The sequence below is a fragment of the Cyclopterus lumpus genome, chromosome 11, assembly GCF_009769545.1.
Source record: "Cyclopterus lumpus isolate fCycLum1 chromosome 11, fCycLum1.pri, whole genome shotgun sequence".
Taxonomy (NCBI): Eukaryota; Metazoa; Chordata; class Actinopteri; order Perciformes; family Cyclopteridae; genus Cyclopterus; species Cyclopterus lumpus.
Genome location: NC_046976.1, coordinates 17639150 through 17645412, shown reverse-complemented (window position 1 = coordinate 17645412; position 6263 = coordinate 17639150).

The following is a 6263-nucleotide window of genomic DNA, read 5'->3' as shown; positions in this document are numbered from 1 at the left end:
ATTGCCTACACGAGGATAGATTTCACGAGGCTCTCATTATATTCTTTTTAATGGCTTAAATCAGGGTGTCATTGCCTTTTTTGTTTTCTTGATAACTGGATGTCCTATAAACCATCTTCAACGGGCTCCGTCGTAGCAGACGCATCCGATGCCACATTTTGATCATCTCATCAGCCATCAAACAATATGTGTGATTATGGTAATGCTTGTCACATTCAAGCGTGAGGACTGTTTCCCTAATCACCGAGCTGTCCATCAAACGATGTTTACATTTAGACATTTATAATACCGTCGTCATTGCGCTGCCACAGACTCTCATATCCAGCGATGGTAGCGCATCTGCTGCGTATGTAGTTATGTATATACAGAGAGAGCTATATTTAACCTTTGCACTGGTTTGATGGCAAGTGCACTTTATGGACAACCTTGACTCAACCTCCACTAGCTTTAAAACAAAAAATTAAAAGCAAAGTGTCATACATGCCCTGCTTCTTTAGCTCTGAAGGTCCTGCACACACGGGGGCTGTCCGTCTCAGCCATTCGAGCATTGTACCGTCTTCAAAGTGAACAAAAGAGGACTTCTCAAAGTGCTCTTTTCTTTTTGTTTCCCTGGGGGGGCGGGGGGGGCTATTTGCTGCACGGTAAGCAGCGTGTCACCGTGATCGACTGTAATCAAATTGGCTCCTTCAGGACGCAGAGATTGCTCTCAAAAAGCCACTAAGCAAAGCTGCGTAAGCGGTCCGTGGGAGCTGCCATGCATCATGCATCATGCATCATGCCTCAACCGCCCCCCCCCCCCCCCCCCCCCCCAGAAGACAAACGCATACTGTGGATATGGAGGGCCACGCGTGTTTACCCAAAGGGGTCAGCCGGGAATTGATGGAGGGCGGGGGGGGGGAATTGAGATTGGTCCCTTCAAGGGCAAATGCAGCTGGTTTCATGAGATGGATGGCTGTGTGTAGAAGGGTTCGCTCGAAGGCAGTTGCACTAGGATCAGAAATAATAATTCTATCTACATTTAGCTGAACGCCACTCTGTTCGGGAATTTTATTTAATTTAATTTTGTATGACAAAAATATGCGTCGGGAGAGTGTTAACTGCACGTTTAATGCCGCCGTCACGGCTGAGAGCGAATTCAGAGGCGATTCATAAATCCAATAGATCTTTGCAAGCGCCGTCAACCTTCAAAACTAGCTGACTTGAACCTTTTTTTTTTTTTCGTATTTGATTACCCTTTACTGTGAGTCCTGTTTAGTGTGTGTGTGTGTGTGTGTGTGTGTGTGTGTGGAGGAGGCTGTGAGTGAAAGGAGACACGGGATCATCGTCTGCTCGTTGCTAGAACATCTTTCATGTGTTTGAACTGCGTGTCAACGACGTTTACCTTCACTGTGAGGATCACCTGTCTCTTTCATCCTTTAGCTGAATGTGTACCATGTAAAGTACAGTAAATACTACATCTGTGCCAATACCGCTCTAATATTTTTCTATGTCGCTGACTGTACTGTATGTATTCCTTAGTAGCTTGTGTTCCATGTAAAAATATAAATACAAATATATGTATATATATATAGCATAGTATTATTGTAAACAGATATGATGTTACAATAAAAATGTTCCTTTTGCATAATTACCTTATTTTGTGTTGGTTAAGCCAGCTTTTATTAACATTTTCTAATATTGGTCAGGATTCAGTATCGGTATCAATTATGACATTTCCCTTGTAGCATTAAATGTGAGGTTTTAACCTTTTACAATGTAACAGACATCAAATATGTATTATTGCACTTTTTAATAATTTGACATTTCATCAAGAAAATAAGGAACTCCATTGAGACTGGATAATTCATTATATATATATATATATATATATATGTTATCGCAAAAATCCAATATCAATATTTGTTTGGGAAAGCCCCCAAATGAAAAATATTAGAAATAAAGAAACATTACATCATTGTGATACATGAGTACAAAATTGCATATCAAAAATACCAAAAGGTGACATCAGTAATAAATAGATGAAATCAAGAGGTGCCTTTTTTTTTTTTTACTGTACATAAACCGGACAATCCGCCTACAAATTGGGGCCAAAGCAGGTCATTAAATTGGATGCTTTAATTTACATTATTGAACTGTTATTTGCAAAGTAAATATCTAGATTAATGTGTTTGAATTTTGAACCTCTCGGGTTGCCATCTTTGAATGACGGCTTCCTGAGCGTGATTGCTCTTGCATTGTCTGGAGAACGAGGAGTTTCATAGATACCTTCAATACGGAGACACTCGTAAAGTTAAGTCTCCAGTCTGGTTTGATTCATCCGTCACGTAATCAAACCCGACTCAAGACCACTGAACTAAACGCTTCAACAAAAAAGAAACGCCGAAAGATTCTGTATTTATACTAGTGCACGTCTGCCACCCTGAACTCACACATAATATGTATGTATATATATATATATATATATATATATATATATGTATATATCTCATTCCTTGTGTGTGTGGCCCGGGACAGAGAGAGGCTTCATAGGAAGTGGAACTGCTGCCCGGGGCTTATAGTGGCGCGGGGGTCAATCGGTGGTTTACCCTAAATCCTCTCTCCCTGTGGAGTCTAGGGGGCGGGGAGCAATCCCTTCCTCCATACGATTACATTTGGACATCAGACTTTTCCTTTTTGTAAATTGTACGACCAGCCATAACTTTTTATTTTATATATAAAAGGCTATGAATCTTAAAACGAGCTTGTTCAACTGGGTTGTTTGTCGCCCCTTGTAACTGCCAGGTATATCGTCTTCACTGGTCTAGTGATGTTAAAATCCATCCAATTCCCAAATACAGTATGTTTAAATATTGCTACAGGGGTTATTGGTTATTGTCATATAGGCCAAAGGATGTTACTCACGTCCATGTATCTCCAAACTTGGGTTTCAATACATTGTGGACTTGGTTTCAGTCTGATCATCTGATCGTGGAGCCCCTCTGAATTGAGTTGGCAAGCATCATCCACCAGTGTGGCAGCGAGGAGATAAGATGTTATCATAATCAATGGGGTTTGTTGCCAGAAACTACAAAAATAGATCTCAGGTTGTGAAAAACAAACAGAGAATGATCCTTTTGTTTGGAAAAAGAAGTTCTAAAATACGAAGGTATATTGCAGCCGACTGTTTCTTAAGATGTTTGTTTTTTTTCTTCTTTCTTACGTATAATAAAACCATGATTAACAAAGTACTAGTCTGTCTCTAAATACTGTCCAACTTTCCCAGACTGACAACTTTGTATTAACAAATATATACTATATACTTTAAAAAAAAGTTTCAGTAAGTTCCTCATACAGCCGAGAACTGTTGTTTTTAGTCAATCTTACTCAAACAGGAGGAAATAGTGCGTTATCGGGAACTATTTTCAGTTGCGGATTAATACACATTTAGTGCTGTTTGTGAGTATTTCGTGTACGGTGGCACAGAGAAGGGTTTTGGAAAACACAGGCAATATTAGGTTTTTTTTTTTTTATGGGATTTGTTGAATTTTAGAAACTTTTTTTGCCAGAACAAAATGATGGATCCGAACACAGTTCATCAGAAATTGCACCGATGGAGCGGTCCCGCCCCGGGGTCCCCGGGTGGTGCTTTGAACCCTTCCCACCGCCTCGCTGAGCCTTTAACTTCCCCGTCTGTGTGTCTTCTATTAACGAGCCCCGTTGTGGGACGACATTTGTATCGTCCGTCGATGACAAGCGCAGACACCCCCCCCCCACCCCCACCCGACGCCCCATTTCAACTGCATCAATTTATGACTTCCAGGTTTCGGGATACCCCCAAAGCTATAAATCTAGGCCACAACAATCCATATTCAATTTGATTTCAGGGGTGTTCTTTCTCATTCCGATGTCTATTTGTCACTGCATGTTGAACTCGTGATCCAACAGAGGCTAGTTGGAGCCCCCATCCACTTGCCCCCCCCCCCCACCCTTTCTCTTTCCTCCCTTGAAATCAATAGAGCTCATTTCTCAACCCTGACCCTAAAGACACATCACTCCGTCGGCGGAGGGGAATCGCGCTCGCACATAGTAATGCGCTTCATTTGCTGCGAGTTAACGGCAATTGGTCGGTCACATTCGCTCATCGTCAAATGAAATCACACAGCGAATAAAAAGCGGCGCTTCTTGTTTACAACAACAACAACAACAACCCCGTCCGTCCGTCCGTCCCCCCCCCCCTCCGCCTCCCGAGAACCGATCTCATTCTGCACGTGTCGCCCGTTAAAGGGGGAAAATGATTTTGTCATTAAATCCATCAATCTGGGTTGATTGAAGCGGTGTTCATTGCATTGTTTTTCCTTTTGAAGGTGGTGGTGGTTGGGGGGGGGGGGGGGGGGGGGGGGGGGGGGGGTGTTAGTCCCAGAGTGATACTTTGGGCAGCCGTCTTCAATAAGCAAGCCGCCTACGTGGGAGTAATTATTGCTGCATGAAACTGGGCGGTAATAAGATCTCACGCGGTCACATTAGCTCCCATGACGCATGATGCGCAGGATTTCACACCTAAAAATATATCCATCAGGAACGATGAAGGACTGGACTTTCGTTACCAGTTTGAAATGAAAGCCTTTCTGTCTCGATGATGCTGTTTTTTGTTCATCCGGAAGAGCAGAAGATGCTACAAAGATAAACAAACCGCCAACAGATTTGTGCACTTTGTTCTTCTTCTTCTTCTTCTTCTTCTTCTTCTTCCTCTTTGAAACGTTGTTCTGACTGAGAAGAATACCTACGGAGCACAAAGTAGACGTCACGCTTTCAAGAGCAAGAGCAGTTCCTTATTAGAAAACAGTGAAGACCTTTTTTTTTTTTTTTTAAATATAAGATACTGCTCCATAACACAAAGGGGACCATAATGGGCGGTCCTCCCTCACTGTTACTTTAAGGCTTTCTCGACTACTATTGTCTGTCTCGTCATTTGAATATCGTACTATATGTTTTAAAACTTGTATAACTTGTTGTCTGCAGACGGAGAATATGAACCAGCAATCAACCGCCCCCAGTTTGTGCCCGTCAAGTATCACCGTTATTCCGCAATAATAATGATTTTAAATTGTTTTAATTGTATTGCTTTTATTTGATGGATTCATTTGAATTAATGATGGCATTAAGATGGACAATCATCAACAAACTCATCACTATTCCTTCCTGCGGGGGTGAATATGAACGCCTGCACCGACGTAGCCATCGTTTTGTATACAGGCTGTGTACTCAAGTTAGAATTAAAATTCTTCTACTTTTAACTTTTTTTTTTTTTTAAAACACAACAAATCCCTCCAGCTGTTTTCAACCAGATCAGTTTGAAACAGTGCTTTCCTCCAGCCTGTTTTAGAGCGGACTTCCATCTTCTTTAAATACAAAACAAAATCCCTTATTACTATTGGATTGAGATCTTCTCAGACAAAAGTCCACGTCTACTCCAAACTGAGTATGTAATCTCCAACCGGACATCTATCAGTCATCAAGTCATCAATCATGTGTAGCAGTGTGTCCCTTTAAATAAGCATCCTCCATTCGACAGGTCACACAGACTGCAATATTACGACATAGATCGTATCATTATTTCTTCATTAGCCGTGGCTCTTTACTGATAAGAGGAGTCCCTCCAGCAGATGGGGCTACTACTCTCTGTTTTCACCTGCTATGTGGCAATGAAGCCATTTTGTGATTGAGCCACCTGTAATATAAGTTTGGTCAGTAATATGTGACAAACATTCACACAACGCCCCTAATTGTGATGGATCGTCTAATTGCGACGTGCTTCGGTAGGTTGCGTTTGTGCCGTTTGGGGAGCTTCAGAGGAACGTTGGGTGTAGATGTGCTTAAAAAGCGAGCTGGCGGGTATCTCTATGGGCTGTAAGGGGGCTGGAGGTCAGCCTAGAGGTCAGACACGCGTCTAATGAGCAGAGCTATAGGTAACGATATATATACATTGATCCAGAAGCATTTCACATTTACTGTAGCGTCCTCACTGGCAGTAAAGTGTCAGGATGCCTCTTCATCTCTAACAGAAAGTATAGTTACAGAACAAGAAAGAAAATAACTTCCAAAATGAGAAAATTAAGCCACAGAAGAAAAAGAAAAGGAAACTCCCATCAAATCCATTCATCTCCCGGCGTCAAGAGAGCCAGCGAGAGTTCGTGAACTGAACTTCTGCTTTCAACCTTTTTTCCGTCAAGGTGACCGTCCCTTTTTTTTTGGGATGTTTCGGGTGCGGGATAAATAACAAGTCG